We start from the raw sequence: 25,005 nt of genomic DNA, 5'->3' as shown, positions 1-25,005 counted from the left end.
TCAAGTCTTCCTTAAGGAAAATATATTTTCCTCCACAGATTTAAAATTCAAAACCACCCCCTAACAACAAATTTCTCATCCACCCAGCAGTTACGGTACCGCTAGTTCTAATAGAGGCTATTTTTTAACTATTCATGCCGACAAATGCCTTAATCTATCTGTTGGCTGTTGATCCGAAAGATTTCCGCCTTGAGGCAGCAACAACCGCGCAAGGAAATTCTGAGCGGCTGTTGCTGCCTCTAGGCGGGAATTTTCCGGCATATTCAATCCCTTCAATTCTCGTCGGCACAAAGCAGAGAGATCAGGCATCTTTCGACTACAATCCTTGCGTTACAGAACCGCGTAGTGTTCGCCGGGAGCGGTCATAACCGGCCGAAGCGGTGAAAGTGGTTTCCGCGGTGATTACGGAGACTTCAGGAGCCGTGAATGAAGAAGGTAGCGAAACCGCAGCGGGGCCCATTGTGATGAAGGAAAACATAAACAAAAATCATCTGGTCATGCCAGCTGATCATAAGTTCACCACAACGTGGTGGCAAAACCATAGGGGAAAAAGGGGTTTGCATTTTTTCGAGGTGAAACAAATTGTAGGGGACCGAGGGGTGAACTAACGTGCCGCAAGTTTTTCATTGTTTTCTAACAGTTAAAGGCTCCAAAACATATCGTTTTCTTCGGAAATGGTCTATTATATTTGTTTGGTGGAATATTGGCTCTTTAAAAGAAGGAAAAATGACTTGTTCAACTGATTAGTAAAACAATTTTGACAGGTTGACAGAGATTCTTTAGAAAAGTTTAATTAGTGTTGATTCTACTATTATTCATTCCAATGAAAAATGTTGAACATTGACTTAAATTTTGATCTAGGCCAGAAAGTTAAAAAAACGACCCTCTGTTGAAGTGAATCAATCGTTCCTAAAATGGATCATTGACGGTAGTTTTTGCAAGTGATCACCGCATCACAACAAAGGCGCCACTGTATATGGGATTTAACATTGTGACAGCATTGCTGTTCTGTCAAACACACAAGGCTACGGTGGCGCTATCTATGCTTTTCATAGCGGCCGTTTTGGATATTTTAATGATACATTGGATCGGTTTTATTTTTCTTCATATTCGTGTATGAAACAGTTTCACCGTGTTCGACGTAAACATGCGCCCCTGCAGCACAACCCACCACAACCCGATTTTCTAATCATCCTTCACAGCAACATTCACACCGCAATCGACATCGATCGCCATTACGTTTTCTCGTCGTCGTCGTCGTCCGTCGCGCTCATGAAGAAACTCCGGATTGACAAAACGTGTGCGTGTTCGATTGTACGCGGTGAAAAATCTAAATTTACGGTCCGCGCCCATCCCGGAACCGATCGAAAGTGGTTCCAGCCGGTAGCGGAACACTTCCGGCGTTCGGTGCATATAAAGTGCGTTGGAAACGGCGGTGTTTTGGTGGGTAAAATTGCATTTCAAAACTGGACGGGGAGGAGAATTTTTCCTTCGGTCGGTCGTCGGTGCGGTTTTTTTTGGCTTTTTCTTTTTTTCTCTGGTCCGGGTTGTTGGTTTGTGGGTGAAAAGGGCGGTGAGTGTGGTGGAGCTGGTGGCAGCTCGAGAACACGGTCAGAGAAAACGGCATACAGGATTGGAAGTGGGAAGCGACGCAGGAGATGCTACGTACGACGACGAAAAGTGACTTTTCTCGCTGCTTTTTGGATACGACAAGAGAAGCTAGCCAAGAAGTTTTGGATCTTTTTGCCTTTGCGGAAGTGAATCAAATTGGGTTTGAGGACGGAAGAAGAGAGAATCGAAACAGCAGACAGGTCACGGAAATTGGATCGTCGGAATAAGTTTTATTCGGTGTATGATTGTGTGTGTTGCCGCGCAGTGAAAGAAAACGGGAGCACTAGCGTTATGCCTTTTCTGGGGATTGCGTTGTTTCTGCAGAATCATTCTGGATTTCATCATCACTTCTATTTGGTGTTACAGTAGTTTTTCTCCCTTTCTCAATTGCAGCAGGATTGGATCATTGGAAGCAAGCTGAATTTGACGAATATATATAGTGTGAAGTTAGTGCTTCCAAAGTGAAGAATTTCTTTGTACGAATCCTACACAATGTAAACACAATTTAGTTCGAAGAAGCAAATCACTAAAGACTTGAAAGTGTGCTGCCTTAGGAAGCAGGCAGAGGAAATTGTTCGACGGTAGTGGTGGCAAGAATAGGAAAGGGTGTTTTCCCCACTTGCAAGAAAAGAGAAGCGTATTATTAGCAAAAAAGAAGTGAGCTCGAATTCAAAGTGCTCTGGTACCATCGGTTTTGGCAAATGCCTGTTCCTGTGCTTGTGCTGCCGCTGATGCCAATTCCAGCCTGGGGCGAAAAGGGGACGAAACAGGACGGCTGGAAATAGACAGTGCATCTGGACGGAATAAACATAAATCGATCATCGAAGGAGCTTGGATTTGCGCTGAGAAACTGAAGGAAATACGGTAAGTGAAACGATATCCTGTTTGGGGCACTTGTACTAGGTATATGTCCGACATATTTTGACTCTTTAAAATTCATTGCTTAAGGTGAAGATGAATCGAAGCCAAACCTCAAATTTTCAAGAGCACAAATCTGGAGAACTGAACACCCGTTTGAACTGAAAACTTAATCGATTAGTCACTAGCTGGTAGTGACCAATTGATTAGCAGGGTGTCTACTACCTGGAAAAAACCTGGAAAACCTGGAATTATCAGTGAATTTGATTGAACCTGGAAAAAACCTGGAATTCTCAGGGAATTTCGGCTACATTCAGGGAATTTGTTTTGAAGCAGTAGTACATGGTAGTATTCAATCAACAAATTTTCTGCTGCTCCGCTATTAAAACGCTAGTTGACATATTTGGTTCTTTTAACGTTTTTTAATTATTCAGCATAAAACATGTTTAGACATGGAACAGACTTTAAGATTGCCAAATTGGTAAAGGCAAGTAAAGTTCCAATTATATGTCGTTCATGAGCATATGAAACAAGTGTAAACATTCTAAATTTGCTTCCAAATTCTTCTGGAATACTTCAGAATACTACCAGCGATTTTTCAATGGAAGCTCAAAAGAATATTTCAGAACTTAGTTCAGCAAAATCTAGCGCAGTCCAACGCTTCCACAAACGTTTATTCCAGAGTTAAAAAACTGCAATAATTTTCACAAAGATTTTCCCAGGATTTCCTCCAGATGCTTTTCCACGGAATTTTTCATCAATATTTCCTGTTGTTACTTTAGAGATTAACCACAGATTATGCAGGTTCTCTTTTTTATTCCAGAGTTACCATTATATTGGAAAAATCTCATATACTTTTCCAAATATTCCTCGATGAATTTGACCTGCGGTTCCTCATTTGGTTCCCCCAGATCTTTCTCACTGCATTTCGTCAGCATTTCATCAGAATATTATTGCTGCGGTTCAAAGATTTCTCTAAAAAAAAATGATTAAAATTTCCAAATCTCTATGGATTATTCAAAACTTTATTCAAGTTTCCACACCAGTTAATACTATAGCAATTATTATAGGTATTGCTCTGATCATTCATAGATAGTTTTTTTCACGGATTCAGTCCCAATTTTTCAAAACTTCTTGTAGGACATTACTCCGAGATTGTAATTGTTTTCAGTTATCTTAGCAATTTATCAAGAACATTCTAAGAAAAATTTTATCAAAAATATAGGAGTTCTTTCAAAGATCCTTGTAGAAATTCATCAAAGCATACTTAGAACTCACATAATTTTCAACAGAGGTTACTCTAGGATTTTCTTTCGAAATTACTCGTGCACATGTTTAACAGCCTTCTCCAAAACAATCTGAAAAATTTCCTTGACGTTTCTCTGGAGAAATTCCTGTATGAATGACTAAGAATAATGTTTGAAGACCTCCTTGAGTAATTAAAAAAAAAAAATTAAAAGGATTTCTGAAGGAGTTTTGAATTCTTGAAGGTGCCCTTCTAATCGGGAGGCTGGGGGAAGTCATAGGGAAATCAATGGAATATTTTTTGGAGAATTTGATGCATAATTGAAAAATGTCTGAAACGATCTTTGTATGGATTCTTTATGGAATCTTCAAAGTAATTTCTGTAAAAAAAATCAGAGGGGCTTGTGTACAAGACACGACCGCATGACGTTAACTACGCCAAGTGATTTTCTGCATTTGAATTTTAGTCGATTGTCATAGTTGCAGCCTTCCTTTAGTTCAAAATCTAACATAATATCGTGACGGTCGCGACATTTTAGATTTTCAATTGACACCCAGTATATTGCCGTAAGACGTAGTTAACGTTCAACGCTCCGTCATCGTAATCATCGTCATCATCGAAACTTCAAAAGCAGTTTTTTCGTTCAAAACTAAAAATTATTCGATGAAAACGTGTTCACTGTGTTTCGGTTGGAGAATAGAATACAGTGAACAAATTTTCCTGTAAATTTTCTTAATTTTGAACGAAAAACTGCATTTGAAAATTCCGAAATCAATGACGGATCCTGCCCCCTTAACGTCAAAAGTCTAGATTGAATTTTTGAAGGTATTCAAAACGATTTTTTGGAAGAATTCTTAGAAAGTTCGTGATCCACAGTAAAACGAGCAGTTGCACTTGTAATGTCACAAGTAATAGTCTTTTAAAAATGTCTGGAATCTAACTCTCAAGTCGTGGTCCATGTTAGGTTGCTTTTTGTATTCATAATTCATGTAAGTAAGACCTCGTTTTGGTTTGTAATTTTTCTTTTTTTTTTTTTCAAACAAGAGGTCTCTAAAGTTCTTATTTTCAGTCGCTACCAGCCCAGAGTTTTCCAATATGTCAATCACGAAAAAATACAAAATAATGTACAGAGAAATATTCTGGGTATGTCGCTGATGTTCATAAATCTTAATTTCATTTTAAACGAAAGGTTATATTTTACTTAAGATTTAATAGACTGGGGAATATCCCTGGCCACGATCACAGGGTTTGACGGTGCTAAAGTAGAAGGTGCACCATAATAATACCCGTCTGTGAAACATATCACCTTCCCAATACTTTGGCACACCTCCAACGGTTCATGATTTATCATGAAACGGCTGCATTCAGGCGGAGGATCTGTTAATATGTTTCGGCATATTATCAAGTCTTCTTCGAACGGAGGGACCGCCAGGGCTCATTAGTTACTTATAAACCAGTGCTAGTTGTTTGATGTTTCAATTCGTTTGCACGAGCTGTAGCATCCTTTGTACTAATCAGCAATGGTGGTTAAGTTTCGAAGCCAACGTGTGATCAATCGTTTTATAATGCAACATAAGAATGGGTGGTTGGTGAAACTGTGCGTTACACTCGTCGTTATTAAATTTAGTGATTGTGAAGGTGCTAATAGTGATTTTATAATTAAATCTATAGTGATGAAAATTTGAAAATTAAGGTGGAAGTGATTCTGATAGTTTTGTTAAAAATATAATAATAATGATGTGAACTCTACTAATTTAATAATAGCCATAATACATTGTGCAATCATTTTTCTGAATATAAACTTAATTGCCTAGTTCTTCAAACGTGCATGATAAAAGTGTTAATGTAATGACAGCGAGTGCAGAAGAATGGATTGAAGTATTTTTTTTAATGTAACTTTCTTGATCATAGTGCTAAATCGTAGTTTGAATAGTAATGACTCTACAGCATCAAAAATAATGATACATTTAAATTGAATATCTTTAAATTACTTAGTAATGCTAACAAATGGTAATGCTAACAAATTTATATGAAAATGGTGTGATGGGGAAAAGTGATATAATAGAAAGTACACACTTAAATTATTTTACGGATTCCTGTAAAAATCTCAACAGCTGAACAGTTCGGTGAAATAAATTAACGGAGTACGGTAAATTTTTACAGTATTCGGTGAAAAATCACCGGAATCCGTAAAATTTCGACGGAATTACGGTGTTTTATTTTACCGAACTGTTCAGCTGTTGAGATTACGGTGAAATTCACCGTAAGAGCTTAGTGTGTATATCTGAAGTCAGCGGCGTCTCGTCCTAAGGTGCACTTGGTGCACTGCACAGTCAAAGATTTCAAACTAACAAATAAGATATATATTATAATTCTCAATACTTCCAACATTCATAATGTGTAGTTGCTTGAAAATGTTGTTTGATTTCTTCACCTTTAATTGGTGCATCGCCCTCAGTGATCAAACCGTTTGATTCTCCCCCCCATGGTCTTGCTCAACCAGCAAGCGAAAACAGCAAAGCAAACAAGACAAACTGCCATGCGTCTCCATCGTATTGCAGAGAATGTTCATTTCAGCCGTGCACTCTTTCTTGTGCACGAAAAAAGCGTGTATGGACACAGCAGGAATGTACATTTGTATTGGCATTTCTAGAGCAACAGTGGCGTTGGATAGGTAAAATCTGGTTCACTCCAATTTGTGCACCCGATAGAGAAATTGCCCATGACGCTAGCATTGATTTGCAAGAATTGAGAAAGCGCGCGCAATTGGCGTCACGACGTCTGCTGTTGGAAGAGAAAGCGTCAACGCCATGCATACTTTGTGTGTATGTATGTTGCATGGAGCTTCCAGGCAGGGCTGTTAAGTGTCATGATCGACTTGCGACACTGACGAAAAGAGTCTTCTCACCGTCACGGGACGAAACTATATTTCATGTGCTCACTTCGTCACGTCACAATGACGGAGCTCTCACGAGAGCAATTTTAATGTTGTTTTGCTATTAAAATTTATATCTAATTTTGAAGAATTTCGGGAAGTAAATGTGTTGGATGTGTTAAGTGGATATCCTTCCATGATTCTAGCGATATAAATAACAATCATACTAGATAATGAACTCAAAATTAACAAGTTTACGATTTCGTCACAAGCTGTAGCGACGGAAAAATGAAAGAGAGTTTGAGAAAAATCTCTGTCATTGTCTCGCCGTCCGATGACAGTGAGGGAAGCATCTATGTAAAGGTCGCACGACACTCTCTATTTACATTGACGCTTTCCAACCCTGCTTCCAGGTGTCGCGCGATAGTAGGCGCAATATTGATAGGAACCAAAACTAGATGTTATAAACATATTGGCCAAATTGATTATGTTTTATCTTATTAAATACACAACATTTAAACTATGCGTGAATAAAGTTTTTCTTGCTCGACAGACCGACAACTGATAAATTGCGGTGGGCGAAAAGTGGGTTTCAGCGTTCAACAGTCAGTCATCATTTCATTTAGAAGCTTTGATGTATCAACAAAAGTATACAAAGAGATGTACCAGCGCTGGACATCGTCGAAAAGCTAAGATATCGTGATACAATTGACAAGCTGTAAATAATAAGAATTATTATATAGAATAACAACGTTAGGAATAATGGAAATTCAGAAGTTCGCGAAAGCCACGAAATCCACGGAATTTATCCTTCATCGCGAAACTTGGAAAATAACGCGTAGATAGTTGAATTCTGAAAATTTATATGATAATCTCAGAAAACTTCAGATTTTTTGCTCATAAGAATGGTTTATTTATTTGTAAGCCGAGTTTCATATAAAAAAATGTGCTAATCGTTTAGTTTCAAATTTAGCGTCTTTCTTCTTGCTTTAAATTTTGTATTGATAATATGATATTAAACTTATTATCTCAGTTCGCAAAATACGAAAAATGCTTGAAATCTACGCATATAAAGGTCATTTTTACTGTAAATATACATTTTTATGTCAAGTATTATCAAACTATGGGTCCGCGATTAATACGCACAATTTTTCTTTCATCGCATTGGTATCAGCGAAATTTTGAGAATTTTCCTTGTCCCTAAACATTGTATATTGGAATCATCCAAAATTCTTAAAACTTACAACTAGTGATTGAAACGAAGAAAACAAACAAAAAATACGTCCAATGAGCAACAAATATAATAGCTTCCAGACACTTCAAGATTGCATACAGTATTGGAAATTACATTTTAAGGTGTTTATAATAAGAAATTACATTTTAAGCTGAAATACATTTTAAAAAATCAATTGAAAAAATCGTATTCATAATTCAAAATAAACGGTTTGTGCGAGTCAGTGCACAGGTAATCAAATTCCTCACGGGACGCCTCTGTCTGAAGTGTATTACGAAAGTTGATGAGTGATAATCGGTGATATACGTGATAGTGTCGGAAATAAAAGTGACGATAGTGAGTGATGAAATGAAATGGGGAATGAGGACCTTTTAATAAAACTATTTCGTTCTTCACTTTAACCACTCTAGTAGCATTTCAGGCCTTATCATAGTTTAATAGTAGTCTGAACTACAAGACTGCAAAACTACGGCAAGGGCTGATTGCTGCTAGCGTACACAGTGACCATTTGAGCAACATTGCTTAGGAACGTCTGTGTGATGAACGCAATAGAGGCTTATAAAAGCAAATGCTGGGAAGGAGCTTAGGGCAGATTAAGAGTGCCAGTACTACCCCTATCGCAACCGACAAAAAAAAAAAAAAAAAAGATTTAATAGACTGGGGAATATCTGACTGATGATTAAAAGCATTTTCAGATCAGTTGATAAACATTCTTGTTTTTTTTTTGTGGAAATTAAGTAAAAATCATCAATATTTTTGAATGGTTTTTCCTATGTTGCTTAAACGTTTAGAACAAAACAGATAGTTTTTAGAAAGGAAATCGTATGCAGAATGAAGGGACCGAAGCAATAATCGACATAGGGAGAGATATCGAGATGTAGAACATCGAGATGTGGAGAGTTGACTGTAGTAAGTATTAATAAAATAATTATGTTTTGTGATAACAGCGCCACTAGCGTTCTACTACTTATATTTCTATTCTCCTATCGTACCATATACCTTACGGAGCACTAGACCATTTTTTTCGCAAATTTGTTCGAGGTGGATAGGAATGACGTCGTCAAGTAGCTGTCTGTCAGTTTTCGGAATATATCACCTTCTTAATATAGTACACCGTGACTGTCAGTTATTGGTCCAATCTTGGCTCGCAAAGATGCCTCTCAAGTTAACTACAATGGCGTAGTCGGTAAAACAAATGTGATTTAGAAAATATCGAGCAACTCTGACTCTTAAAATGCTTGATCAAATGATTAAAAAAGTAATTTCCGACGGACAAGGGCGGAGATGAATATTGATGGTTTCTGATAGGAATAGGCAGAAATCAGTGAGAGAAAGGTCTCTGATGGATAAAGACAGAGAACCTGAAACAAGATTCTGACGGAAGTAGGCAGTAATCTTCCAAAAAAAAACTGGTCTCTGATTAGACAGAGTATATCTATGAGAGACAAATGTAAAACTTGTTTTAGGCGGTAGAAGAAGAAATATCCTACAATAGTTTGACATGACAAACTGTGAGTGTCATGACCGGCAAGCGGATTCATGAACGTTTTAAGGTGTTTCCATGGAACTAATAGACGCTTCCATGTTGTAAAATAAAGGATTCTGGTTTGTTTGACGAATAGTTGTAATAAAACTCTGCAATATGCATAAAGTTTCCACCTTGAAAACTCAGCTACTATTGAAGAAGTTACAAAACAGGTTTCGTTCTATGTCGAAGAATAACGTAACATGTGAGAAAGTTCTTTTTGTCTTTCACGTCTAGGTCAACAGAATTGTTACGAAAAGAATACTTCGTTTTCTCTAGTTCTGAGAATGTTTTATATTAATATGCTAGAGATAAATGCACTAAATCTAGACTGAATGCACACGGTTCTAGCAGCGAAAAAACAAGATTATTCTATGAACTCGCTTCCATTAGATTAACATTAATCGTCTCATATCATGTAAGTTGAGATCAGAACGTCTCGGCTCAATTTTGATGATATTTGATGATCGTTCTGTGCTAACGGAATTGATTTAAGGGGACAGGATCCGTCATTGATTTGGGAATTTTCAAAAGCAGTGTTTTCGTTCAAAATCAAGAAAATTTACAGGAAAATGTGTTCACTGTATTCTATTCTCCAACCGAAACACAGTGAACACATTTTCATCAAATAGTTTTTAGTTTTGAACAGAAAAACTGCTTTCGAAGTTTCGATGATGACGATGATTACGATGACGGAGCGTTGAACGTTAATGAACAAAATCCAGTCAATTTCATGTTTCAATACAGCTTTATGAAACAGTGCTACAGGGCCTTGTATTAAGTGGTTCATTTTCAAGATACGGGTATGGCTATGTTTATGCATTATGATAAAACATTGTAAAACACATCCATGTACATTTCAATTAGGACCATTGTATGTTCATCCACAGCTCTTCTGTAACGTGACATAAAAAAAGATAAATCAAGCATAATTTTTCAAATCGGCGTATCTAACATTTGGATGGATTCGAGAAAAATGCGATGCAATATATTGTAAAGCATTTTAAATCCTATTTAAAATGTTTTGCATTTTTTCTATTGTTGTGTCTTCTACAAGTTGAAAAAAAGAACACTGTTTCTAACCACTATTAAACAATTACGATTCGTTTTGAATAAGATTGAAAAACTGGTGAAATTATCGAATAAACCCTTTTGCTTTGTGCTGCTCACATACACCATGATGATTCGTCCGTACCATACCTTGATTGATACATACACCTTGCTTGATGCGTCGGTTTGACAGTTCATTTTTCACATGCGTCACGTCATATACACCAGTATTGTTTTGAAGTTGCACATACACCGATTTGCAAATTCCCTTAAAACCTAATAGAGTTCGTTAATTCGACAGTTTCTACGTTAAACTACAACGAATATTGGTTTGCGAATATTTCCAATTTCAACTCGACTAACAGGAGCACCGGACGGAGCTGTGAGTAACAAAAGTAGATGGAGAACAGTTTTTGTGAGAAATTTGGTTAGAAACATTGTCTAGAACCGAATACTGATGATGTTCCACATCAGTTTGCCGACGCGTCAGCTAGCTACAATTGTAGAAATCCGAATTCCTCGATTTCCAACATGTTTAGTGATTCGGAAACGGTATGACGTATCTGCTGATTCAAATTTTATGTTTTGATTCGGCATATAGGTCGCTTCACTATGAGCATATGTACGGTGTATGTGCTAGCATGAAAATGTTGATAGTTGAGTCGCTTTACAAACACAGGGTGTATGTAGCCAAATTAAAAACACTGAGTAAAGTGCACATAGGGCAGCATTGAAATTTATTTCAAAAAATCGAAAAATGGTTTTAGGAATACTTTTGTTGGCTCAATATGTAGATTATGCGTTTGTCAAGCCCATGCAAAGCAAATCTCGGTTTGTTTATTTTTGCAGATACGTCGGATTGAAGAATTATGCTTGAAATAATTTATTAATATTTTATTGCCTTCAATCGTAGAATCAACATATGCTCACAACTTCGATGTAAAATATGAAAAATGTATGATATCAGAAAATTAATTTTGCTGTGGGTGTTTAAAGAGATTCCTCCAATAATTTATCCATGGAGTCCCTTGAAATACATATAAGAATTCATGGGTTGCTCCGGGAATCGCTCCAGGAATGTTTTCAAGTATTGTACCATGTATTCTTCAAATAATTCCGACAGGGATCAGAAAAATCACTTACTAAGCCTCCTGATATTCACCTATAAAAACTTCTGAGAATTCCTCTAGAAATTATTCTCAGGATTCCACCACATTTTTTCAAAGTGATTTCAGAGTTTCCACCAAGAGTTAGTATAAACTTTCGATCAAATTAGACGGATTCTTGTATTAAGGATTCCTGTGGCAATTCCATCAGGAAATTCTCCAGGAGTTGTACTGAGAAATATATCAAACACTCCTCCAGGAATTTATCCATTAGTTACATCAGGGATTATTAAAAAAAATGCCCAGAATATGTTTAGCAAATGTTTCTAAGGAATTCTGTGTACACAAAATTTTGAATTCAAGGATTTTGAATTTCTCTAGTTTCTTGTTTCCTCAAAAATATTATGTACTCTGGTGCTAGTGGGACTTCAAACATGCAGTTCAGCATAGCATTTCATGTTGGTCACATAATTATTAGTGGTACTTACTTAAACTCGGGTAAATCCACAATATGCGTGAGTAATTATCTAATCTAGTAATAATATAGTTATCGGGTATAAAAGTCAGTCATTCATTGCGAAAGTAGGGAAAGTGTATCCCTATTTGGCCATATGGGAAATTTTGATAACTTTAACATTTTAAATCTTTTTGAATGTTTTAACATCAAGATATATCTTAAATCTAACTACTACAACACACAAAAATTTTCAAAATTTGAAGACATTAAAGTAATTACGTATGGCGAAATAGGGAATCACTATGTCCATAACTGGTACACCTACCCTAGTTGTTTGAGCTGCAAATTTGTCGGTTTGGGCTTTAGGTATTGTGGTGATTTATAATTCACAGTACGCCATGACTACTCCAAGATCATTATTAAATATGAACAAGAAACTCCACATTGGTAATGAAAGGACCCACGTTCGTCTATGATGGCCATCAAAATCAATTCGCTTTGCTAGAATCGAAGCGTTTAACAACTACTGTCTGAAGATTTGTTTTTCCGGAAAACTGTAACTCGCACCATCCCATAAGCCCATGGCCCTCAGCGCCGTATTCGGCAGATGAAGGAGAAGAAGTGGCGAGAGTGACAAATGAAGAGCTGGCAGAAGTCGTGAAATCATTCGCGTCAAACAAGGCACCGGGACCCGATGGTATCCCGAATGTTGCCTTAAAAGCGGCAGTGAACGCAGATCCAGACATGTTCAGAACCACGATGCAACGCTGCATTGATTAAGGAATCTAAACGGATGTATGGAAGCGACAGAAATTGGTGCTACTACCAAAGGCGGGGAAACCACCAGGTGACCCGTCGGCGTATAGACCTATCTGTCTACTAGATACGACGGGCAAGTTATTGGAGAGGTTGATTCTCAACAGGCTAGTACCGTATACGGAGAGTGCGGACGGCCTATCCAACAACCAGTTTGAATTTAGAAAAGGTAAATCTACTCTGGACTAGGGTGGGGCTTATTTCCAAAAATCTTCCGTAGTCAAGATTTACAAAGTGGAAAATGATCATCGGTCCCAAAATAACATTCTGTGAAAAAATGAGAATTTTTGGTGAAGGTTTAGAGGTGGCGCAAAGGGCGTATGTGCAGTTTTCCCATTTTAGTGAACTCTGAAAAATTTTGGTATGCTTTTCAGCTTATTTTGGTGATTTTAGGACCCTTAAGGGCAAAAAATCACCTCAAAATTGCGATATCTCCACTCCTTTTGATGATATTTGACGAAATATATTTTATGCATGCGATTTTTGGCCCTTGAATAGGTTACGCTGACGGGTTACTATGAACCCGAATAAGCATGTGAATAGCTGGGGAGGATTCCTAGTAGAATGGAACAATGGGTTAAACAGGTGGGAAGGTGAAACTAGTGATATCTTGAGTGTAACTGAGGAATCTTGAAAAATCTCGATTTTACGCAATGGAGAAAAGTTCCAGTAGAAAACGATGATTATATTGACCTCTATTTAATATTATCTAGTTCAGAAATATTTCGAACAATTTTTCTCCAAGTAGGGGAAGAGCACCAATTTTTGAACCATCTCTAGTTTTCGACCCATGCATACGATTTTAGATTACTCTTTATGGAAAAATTGCAGTAACGGCTAAAATGTCCTCAACTCCATGCGAAGTTTCATCATTATTTTCCTGGTAGATATAGGGGTCTATTTTATAAGTCGAGTCGATCAAAATGACTCGACTGGAGTCACTGTCGACCGACAATATCGTTCGACTCATCTCTGTCACTCGAGTTTCTCGACAGTTGTCACTCTATGTGACTGAATTATTATGGGAGTCGACGGGTGACATCTGAAATATGCAAGCTTACTTTGATCGACAATGACTACGAACGAGTCACGTAAAATCGCTCGAATTACAAAATAGACCCCTTAATTTTGTTTTTACTCGAGAGGTTTGCAACCTGAAGTGCTTTATCTCTTGCACCCTATAGAAGATCGTGCACTAATTTGAATTTTGACTACCGATTTTTGCCTTCTGCTGTTGTTTATATACATCGATTTCAAATACAGATGTAGAACGATGTATTGAACTTCAACTACATTTTCGTTCGTCCGAAGTTGTGTTGAAGGTGTTGTGGCGAAAGTGAAGTATTGGAATCCAGATATTTCTGTGGAAATTCTAAGAGGAAGTTTTATTGCTAGAAGGCAGAAATCGTTTATGGATTTACCTTATAAGGATATATTGTGCGGGATCAAATTCCGAACACCTAAGAAATGAATCTAAACTCTTCCACTTACTAAAAACTACTTCTATTTGTATGAAGTGTACAGATTTTGACCGTGTATGGATTTAGGCCTCCTCTGTTATTTCTTTCAGATTATAAAGGCAATTGCTGGAGTTATATCAAACGGACATTCTGAAATACTAAATTAGTGTTAAACTTGCATATAATCACATCTCATACATCCAACCGAGATATTTTCACGGCTCCGTAGTTGATTCTAATATAATATCATCAGTTACACCCTCCCACCTGTTTAACCCAGCCCACCTTAGGGATGGTACACAAATTATGTCACGCTAAATTTCAACATTTCCCCCCCCTTTGTCACACTTTTTGTATGAGTCCTCCGAAGATTTTGTAAGGCTTGTCACGCGTGGCTCAACCACCTCCCCCCCCCCCCTTGGAGCGTGACGTAATTTGTACATGACCCCTTACATTCTTCTCTGTTCTTTGTTCTATCTCTCATTCTTCTTTGTTCTTTGTTCCATTCTACTAGCATAGGAATCCTCCCCAGCTATTCAAATGCTTATTCGGGTTCATAGTAATCAGTCAGCGTAACCTATTCAAGGGCCAAAAATCGCATGCATAAAATATATTTCGTCAAATATCATCTAAAGGGGTTGAGATATCGCAATTTTGAGGTGATTTTTTGCCCTTAAGGGTCCTAAAATCACCAAAATAAGCTGAAAAGCATACCAAAATTTTTCAGAGTTCACTAAAATGGGAAAACTGCACATACGCCCTTTGCGCCACCTCTGATCCTTCACCAAAAATTCTCATTTTTTCACAGGATGTTATTTTGGGACCGATGATCATTTTCCACTTTGTAAATCCTGACTACGGAAGATTTTTGGAAATAAGCCCCACCCTACTCTGGACGCCATCCAGTCTGGATGTGAAGAATGCGTTCAACAGCGCAAGCTGGGAAGCAATAGCACACGCACTTCACCGTCTCAAGGTACCGGTGCAGTTGTGTAAGCTTCTAGAAAGCTATTTTGATGGTAGGATTCTACTGTATGTATGCAGAAAATCGTTCGAATTACCGCGGGAACATCTCAAGGTCTAATCCTGGGCCCGATATTATGGAATGCGATGTATGATGACGTACTGAGGGTGCCCCTTTCGACGGGTGTTAAGATTGTTGGCTTCGCCGACGATATCACCCTAGTGGTCTATGGTGAATCGATGGAGGAAGTAGAGTTGACAGCAGCGCACTCTATTTCCATAGTTGAGGAATGGATGAAGTCTAGGAAACTAGGACTGGTCCGTCACAAGACTGAGGTGGTGGTGGTCAACAACCGCAAGTCCGAGCAACGGGCTCTTATCTCGGTAGGTGATTGCACCATAGAGTCCAAGCGATCCCTTAGGCATCTAGGGGTAATGATCGATGACAAGCTCAGCTGCGCTAGCTTGACGACAATTGACATTTAAGACTCTAATCTTACGTAAAAGACAGGAGTAATCAGAATAGCACTTGAATGACAAATTATTCAAAACCATTTCGACTAGACAGTATTAGTAATGACACTACTACACTACTATTTCAAACAAATTCTGATGGAGCTGCTGATTTTCACAATGCTTCCTTTTCTCAGAAGCAAGGGAATATGGGTACTTTTCAAAAACTACCACGTCACAATACTAATAAAAAAGCAGTGTTCATGTGGGCGCCATTGCCTAGTCCGTCTGAGTTTTGGTCCTGGTAGAGGGGAAACTTGGCAAAAGCCTGACCGAGGGTTCAGCCTTGACAAGTTAAGCTGTCAGGCAGCTCCAACTGAATACCACACAAAAAAAATATCTTTCAAACATTAATGATTTAATTTCTACTATGCTACATCATATTTCTTACAAAATGTTTCACTCTTAGCAATGTTTCGAAATATTTTTTTAAATTTTTGTTCTCGCACTGTCAAGGCCAATGTTTTTTCATTTTTTCTCTAACTTTTTGTATTCGACTTTTTGAATCAAAGTTTAATTACTTATTGCAGAGTTCTGTTTGATCTTTCGACCTTGACGCTTGCTTTTGCCGGAGCGAGCGACGAGGGCAGGATCAAACATGTCGCGCGTCGGTCTAGTAAGTGAAAAAGTGGCGTGATCGGGGAGTTCGGTTGGAGTAAGTTAAAAAGTGCCGCGATCGGTTCGTTCTTTTTGATCTTTCGACGACCTTGACGCTTGCTCCTGGGCAGTGCGTCAAGAAAGCCCGAGCTGTCGTCCGTGTTTTTTTTTCGGGTCGCGCGCCTATTTTTTTTTTTTTTTTTTTTTTCTGAGTGTTAGCCGAGCAAACGAGTGAAGCTGAAAGTGGATTGTGGCTGCTCCGTCAAGGATAACGGATCAATTGGTGAGCTCGTTTCATGCTACTATTTCTAATCTATAAAATATGTATTACTGACATTTAATCGTTACAATGGTGGGATGTAAATATGATGTTTCAACAAACTATGGATGGTTCGTCACTGTGAGTGTCGACACAAACTCTGATTCATGATTTATTTATGTTTAACATTTTTTTTTTCAGAACACCCCTTATATACCTGTATTTTTGTAATTAAAAAAAACTTTGAATGGTTCGACACTACAAGTGTAGACTTGCGAAAGGTTCACTTTATTCAACAAACTTTGGATGGTTCGCCACTGTAAGTGTCGGCATAAGAATAAGAGTGTTCTATGATGTCCCAACCAATTGAGTCTTTTGTTTCTTTTCAAATAAATATAGAGTAAAATATAATAACACATGCTTTCGTACTGACAGCTGTAGGAATGTTACATTTAGGTATTTGTTCAACAAACTTTGAATGGTTCGTCACCTCAAGTGTCGGCATAATTTTCCTCTACATAGAAATTATATGAACAATTATATTTACGTATAAGCATGTAAATATCTCACAAATCATTGTTTATCATGGTCTAATCGCTTATCAAAGTGAATCCTTTGACCCAACGATCCTCCCCATTAACAAACATCCCTCCCAGTAACCTTTGTGGAGATGCAGAGGCAAACACGTTCTCCAAATAACAAAGGTTACACACTAACATTGCTTCCCTCAATCCCACCTGACTGCAAGGACGTGGCCAGCGCCGTTATTGACCTTGTATAAATAGAGGCACTGAATTATGCACACTGAAGAAGATTATGGCCAATCCCAGCTGAACTTCTAGTTGATTCTTTGTGCATTTTCACTGACTTCGGTCAATCACGGAATAGCAACCATTGATATGTGTAGTCAGTCTAAGCTAAGCTAAGCTAAGCTAAGCAAAGTTTAATTACTTATTGCAGATTGGTTTTGCACTCTTTTGTAATTGCTGAATACCACAACTTTAAAACATGTCTTTATTTATAAAATCTTTCAATATGTCATTAGTAATCTAATCGACAAAATTTCTGAATAAGGGCTCATTTACGATTTTAATAACGATCAAGCTGTTACAGCTCATATAAAATGTGTAGTGCTGAAATTTTGTTCGTTTTATGATCACCAGAATGCAACAAATCCATCAAATTTTCAAAGCGTACGGTTGTCAGGTTCTCAGGTTCGATTCAGATGAATGCTATACTATGCCATAGTTTTCAGAATAACATTCTATATAGATTAGAACAATCTAATAGTCAACTTATTGTTCCAATAGTAAAAGTATTGATAAACATTCAAATTACTTTGGAAACACAACTAAACTAATTTGAAACGATTAAAAAAAATGAAGTGTTTTTCATAGAAACGATTTAGAAAAAGTTAATTAAAGTCGTTGGAAAGAATGGATCAAAAACCGGGAAAATTTTGTAAAATATGCCGGGAAAACCGGGAAAAAAGCGGGAATTTCAAAATCGAAATTGGGTGGCCACCCTGTAGCAAGCGCATATCGAACGGTATCTTAAAAAGCTGTGTGCATCATAGCTGGGATGATACCCATCGGGCTCATCATCAAGAAAGATGTTCAATGCTACAACCAAAGAGATACCAGAGGAGTCCGCTACACGTGTAAAGAGGAAACGCTCAGAAGTTGGCAGCAGGAATGGGATAACTCCACTAAGGGTAGATGAACTCATCGGCTAATACCAAATGTGTCAGATTGGTATGGAAGAAGGCATGGGGAAGTGAACTTCCACCTGACGCAGTTTCTGTAAGGACATGGTTGCTATAGACAGTACCTGCATAGGTTCGGGCACTCAGAATCTCCAGCGTGCCCCAATTGTGCTGGTGTGGAGGAACAGCGAAGCATGTCGTGTTGGTTGCCCCCGTTTCATAGTTGTGAGAGGTCGCATGCTCACTACATGCGGAGGGGACACGTCCCCCGACAATATAAAAGAGAGAATGTGTGCGGATGCCGAGTGTTGGAATGCAGTAACTACGGCTGTCACTCACATTATGTTAGAATTGCAGCGCCTATGGCGCACCGACCAAGACTTAACTACAGAGGATTAGCCCTGCCGAGGTTTGTCCCTTGTAACATTGTTTATGTCGGCTAGGAGAAGCAGTTTGCCTAGGCTACTTCTGCTACATGTGTTGTGTTACATGCACTGGCCCCTCCCCGAAGCGCCGCTATAGCCGTAGATGTCCTTTTACAGGCATATTCAACGTGGCTAGCGAAGCTGAGCTGGTCACCGATCATTACCCCAAGGTGCTTAAGGGATTAACCAGCAACGTCAGTTGTTTCCTAGACTAAGTCCTAACAGTAGAAGCATTAACCTAAGAATGCTAATGTCGCTGCTGTTCGTGTTACCAACATCTAGTTTGCCACGAATTGACAGCCTGAGTACCGGGCATCAAAGTGTCAAATCAATTATAAAAACATATACAACAACAAGGCATTGAACAAACAATGGAAAACCATAATTAAATCAGTTTTGTGACATCAGCGCTACTAGCGTTCTACTACTAATATTTCTATTGTCCTAACTAAGTATGTTTCCTAGACCTGATCCATTCCTCAACTATGAAGATAGACTGGGCTGTTATCAATTCTGCTTCCACCATCGATCCGCCAAAGACACGCCTAGGGTGATGTCGTCGACGTAGCCAACAATTTTAAACACCCGTCGGAAGCGGCAGCCTCAGAACATCATACATCGCATTCCATAATATCGGGCTCAGGATTAAACCTTGAAATGCTCCCGCGGTAATTCGAATACCTTTTCGTTCTTACTCTGTGTCATATACAGTCGACTCTCCACATATCGATGTTATACATCTCGATATCTCTTCCTTTGTCGATGATTGCTTCGGTCCCTTTATTCTACATACGATTTCTCTCTCCATATCTCAATATCCTCTTTATCTCGATATCTCCATATCTCGATCTATTCCTGTTGATTTTTTGTTTCCAATTTTCTCTATATGTCGATATGAACATTATCAAATGTTACTAGACCAGATTTAAGCGATTCAGAACACTTTGGAAACTCGAAATGAAGTTTGTTTGTTTATTATTTTCCTAGTAACGGAGTGATTTTCAATCTAGTTTTCATAAAATTAATGTTCTTTTTCTCGATCTCGCCCTATCTCGATGGTCCCTTCGATATCGAGATGTGGAGAGGCGACTGTAGCAACATTGTTTTTTTAGAAGCTAACATGGGGACCAGATAGCCGTAATGGTGAACGCGCAACTATTAAGTGAGACCATGCTGAGTTCGAATCTTTTTGTAATAAAGATTTCTCGAAGACTTATTCAAACAGACTCAAGTCAGAAAAGTTAACAAACTTACTTTATCAATCCTACGTGTTTTTCAGACGAAATTCTACACGTTCCACTGTAAACCAACTTGTTTGTATGCAAAATTTTAGCGATATACACGGAAAAAAATGTTAAAAAAGGGATTCATTTTAAAACAGTTTTAGGAGAAAGGTTGTGATTCTTCTTAATTAACTTTCTCAAACACGTATGAAAGTTACTTGCGTCGATTTGAAAAAGTAATCGAGATTTTCTCGACTTCCCACACTGAACCGATTATTCATGTCAGATCTATCTGAAAACACATATAGTTTTTTTCCATATAGCTTTTCACATAACGCTCATCAATTTATCACATAAATTTGCGAGATTTCATGTTAATCAAATTCATCTGATAAAACACATACTCTTCATGCTAACTGAAAATAAAAACCATTGGATGTTGTCAATCAATGTTATGTTGAATTCCGATGACAAGTATTAGTATTGTCAGTGATTTTTACATTATAGTTTAATAAGCTTGCGATGATTTCATATCACTTTTTTCAATAGAAATAAGAAAACAATATAATTATAATTGAAGAAAAGTTTATTTGATAAATTATCTGCGTTGACCTAAGGGATTAGTTACAATCAATTGAGCTTGTCCTAGGTTTCATTCGAAAATATAATGTTTCAATATTATCATCATAATGTGTGAATAAGTGATGCATTAAACACGTCGGATAGCCAGCCAACTTCCAATGAAAGTGATGTCTCCTGTAAATACAAGTCTAAATTAATTAACATTTATTTACATTCAATCAATAAATATTTAACTTACCCTTCTTTCATACATTCGCTAACTATTTCACAATTCCAGTTCATGTTCAGTTTAAATTAAAACATTCTTTAAACCACCACAATTAAATATTGAGAGCCAAACCGCCATCATGAAAGAACGAAAATGAGACTGGATTTTCACATCGGCAAATCACATAGCATTCATCGGATAACATACATGACTTTTGTTCATATACAATCCACAGTGTTGATAAATGAATGGTATGAAATTTCATAATGTGTTTCATGTGGTCTTTGAATGAATATCAATGGAAGCACATAACATGAATCGGATTTCAATTATTGCAAGGGTTCTTCTTCTTCTTTCTGGCGTTACGTCCCAACTGGGACAAAGCCTGCTTCTCAGATTAGTGTTCTTATGAGCACTTCCACTTCCACTTGAGAGCTTTCTTTGCCGATTGACCATTTTTGCATGTGTATATCGTGTGGCAGGTACGATGATACTCTATGCCCTGGGAATCGAGTAAATTTCCTTTACGAAAAGATCCTCGACCAGTGGGATTCGAACCCACGACCCTCAGCATGGTCATGCTGAATAGCTGCGCGTTTACCGCTACGGCTATCTGGGCCCCCTATTAAAGGGTATGTGAGGTTTTTAATACTTTCTATGATATTTCTTGGTTCAGTGCAGGACACTTCGTAGGGGAACTGGGGGTAAAATGAACACCCTAAGTAATTTTCATGTTTTCTTGCTTATGAAGCTGTCAGATTATTTTTAAATTGCTCAGAATTGAAGAAGGATGTTTACTGCCCATAATCGCATAACAATCCCATGTCGACTTTTGACCGATTTGCGTTTTTTGCATAAATCAACTCAACATCGTCAGAAGATCGATAAAAACTGCTAAAAAAGTAGCCTTTGTTCCTAACTTGTACAAAAACAAACCCCATTTGTGTTGTCCCATCTTGAAAATATTCGCATAACAGTCACATCAAAGTCCGTATAGTGATCGGGCTCAGAATGGGTACCACTTCTAGTACTACATTCGGACTCTCGATACTACTAGTTATTCACTGATGTGTAGCGAAGTAAAGGGAAATCAATTACAGTGAAACCTCCATGAGTCGATGTTCTATGTCTTAATATCGACTCATGGAACCATACTTAAACAAAATTTCATGGTAACTATGATGGTTCGCTCAAAAAACTTTCCGAAGCATTTCAATTCTATGACTCGATGTTTCCATGAGTCTATGATTCCTTCAGATATCGACTCATGGAGGTTTGACTGTATTTAATACACACTTGCTTACGACATTGTAAATGTCATGTATTCACGTTGTTTCGAAAATATTTTTAAATTAGTGGATATCACACATAATTATGTATTTTCAATTACGATGCATTAGAATTTTTCATTCTAAATAAGGCTTATACAAATAATAATCTTCTTTTATGTCCGTAGGTAACCATTTGTGTGGTAAGAGGGGAATAAAAACAAATGAGCAACAAAAAATAAAATACAATAAAGTTCATTCTACATTTTTTAATTAAATTTTGTAATGATTCTTTGCTGGTGCTCAGGAATATCGAACTAAAACTTATTTTTGCGTTTTTCGATAACTGGTAAAATTGACTTAAGGAGTACTCGCTTGTAAGTGTGCAAAATGAAAACTTTTCAATGAGAAACCAAGATTTCCATATAAAAACAATCAGCAACCACATCGTCTTCTTCATCTGCTTATTGGGAGAATACAGAAAGACTGGCTCGGCACATACCACGAGCCACTGTAGTTTAGATCTGCGGTCAAGGCTTACAGAAGTTGCTTGAAAAATTTGTTTCGTCATTCTGGATCTCCCATATAACAGATTAGCTAGATTGTTCTGGAACATCTCGAATCATTTCCATTGGATTCCATTTCCGCATTATCCAAAAGATGATCTCTGGGTGACTGGGTCCCTCATGACAGGGACTCATGACTGTAAGCGCATTCCACATCATAACGTGTGTTTTGAGAAATCTTTCAATCCGATGTTTTTTTTTATCTGGTGATTCATCCATAGGCATACAGTATACTATCCGTAACTCGCTATTCATAATCTCGATGTTGAGGTATAGAATATGTAGTAAATGTGGGTTTCATGGATACCTCGAGGGTCTTTTTAACCAAAGTTACCCTGATTTTGTGTTCTTTAACACGATATTTCCCTAACTTGATAGTCGCCTTAACATCGAGTTACGGAGAGTTGACTGTACTAGAATAACTAAATTTTTACGGCCAAAGAACATAAATAGCAAATGAAACAACCACTGCATTAATAACAATGAGTGTTTTAGTAGCTGTTGAACGAGCCGGTGAACATGATGGGACTGGTATGCAATTACATTGGTATATTATATTGTATATAATCGCATAACAGTCTCGCTACGATTTTTGTGCATTTTAAGGCAAATTTTCAACATGAATTCAAAAGAAATTTATTAGGTTTGTTCGTGTACTCAACGAACAATGATAAGTAGCAATTTAACACATTTTAGGCCAAATAAAGACCAAATAAATTTCGCTCCATAAATTGTTTCCACATTTCAATCGTCTTTTTCTCAGTTTTTCGTTTTCCAACATGGGACTGTTGTGCAAAGAGGGGCAGTTTATGCAATGTAACAAGATGATATATTGTGATGGAAGTAGAATTTTATCAACATTACTATAATTTTGAAAATTTCTTTACACATAGTCAATGTTCCAAACATGTGAGTAAAATGAACATGTAACGAGGGTAATATAAACATATAATGGGGGTAAAATGAACACCTTTCAAATTGTACGGGTTGCGGTATGATTCTCGGCATCTGGTACATGATCAATGCATATCTCACAGGCATTCCAGAATCGATGGAACGTTTAACCGCGACCATTTGGATGGCTATCCATGTCTGTCTTTGTATTTTCTCCGGAAAATTCTCGGCATCTGAAATCAAATCCGTCAGCATCCGCCATGCCATGGTGTTCATATTACCCCCATCTAGAGTGATACAATATACCCCCAAAGAATCAACATATTCAAATCATCTGTTCTAATAATTTAGTAGATAAAATACTTTCAATTTCCGTCTACTTATCATAAATACTTTAAAGATATGATGTGCTACGCTGTTTAAATTTTGTTTGATGATTTTAGTCATAAAAACCTTAAATTCCACGAGTGAACCGTTTCACCAGTTCGTTTAACTATTAGTTAAAATTTGACATTTCGATAGTTATTTTCCCCTCAAAAGGTTAAATTGAACTTCGCGGTCGACCCATTTGAGCTTTGACAGTCGAGTAGTCAAGTTTAACCATGCTCCAGAGCAGGGTTATTTCTAACCGGAGGGGAAATAACTATCGAGCTGTCAAATTTTAACTGAAAGTTAAACGAATCGGTGAAACGGTTCACAGCCTGAGAAGTTCAGCTTCCTCTAAAAAACAGCGTTATTCGTTGAGCTCCCACATTTGCTGCAACGATTAAGGGAACTAATCTCGACCACTTATCAAGTGTGGAACAAATCTATGTTAACCAAACAATTCTTTGTTAGCCAAACGATCACATAAACATCAAACAAAACTGAGCGTGGTCCTAACAATTTCTGTCGTCACGTCAAACGCCCCGCACAAAGTATGACCTTGAAATCCACCGCCTGATTTTGCTTTTTGTTTGCTCCGCTCGCGGTTACTCCCCTTCTCCCGCGGCCTGTAAATCCGCGCTTCAGCACTAATACACACATAAATAGCATCATAACAACTAATCATAAGTTGTTGCCATAGAAGTAGCAAGACCACGAACAACGAGATCTACGCAAGACGTTTTGAAGCGAGCATGTGCTTCACTTCGTTCGGCAATGTAGTTTTGGGAGCAGCTCTCTTCCCGCAAAGTCACCGGTTGCAAGATCCATGGAGAAACAGGTTTTCCTACTAACTGCAGCAAGTGGAGACCAACCATGTGGTTTTTGATTCATGCGACTGGTGGTGTGGTCACTATTACTGATGCATTGAGCCGGCTGCCGGTTTCGGGCATATGTCCGTCTTTTCTGTCTGTTTATGGTTGGTTCGTGTCGTGAGCTGAATTTACAAGAAAAAGTACTTCGCACGAACAAAACCGATGGAAACAATGCATGTTTTGGATAAGCTCTTTTTGGGCATCGGAGTTAAGTGTTGGTGCGTATGAGTCTAGATTAAGTTATCCACGCCACGCGCCTGTCGACATTCAGTCTGGAGGTCGATTTTCAATGACGAATATGCGTTAATTAATTATTAGAAAACACA

The 25,005-nt window shown here is 37.9% G+C and overlaps 1 protein-coding gene across 4 annotated transcripts in view; it reads left to right on the top strand.

Annotated features, from left to right (window-relative positions):
* Positions 1-1,253: 1,253 nt before the first annotated feature.
* The window catches only part of LOC5571908, a 46,150-nt gene continuing 22,398 nt past the window's right edge, over positions 1,254-25,005 (top strand). Inside the window, exons 1-2 of one of the 4 annotated variants that reach the window (XM_021851008.1) lie at positions 1,254-1,443; positions 2,008-2,475. The gene's annotated coding sequence lies outside the window, so the exon portion shown is untranslated. The other 3 variants (XM_021851005.1, XM_021851007.1, XM_021851006.1) reach the window with 3 other exon arrangements.

Source organism: Aedes aegypti, chromosome 3 (assembly GCF_002204515.2).
Source record: "Aedes aegypti strain LVP_AGWG chromosome 3, AaegL5.0 Primary Assembly, whole genome shotgun sequence".
NCBI lineage: Eukaryota > Metazoa > Arthropoda > Insecta > Diptera > Culicidae > Aedes > Aedes aegypti.
This window is presented reverse-complemented; position numbering and strand designations above follow the sequence as displayed.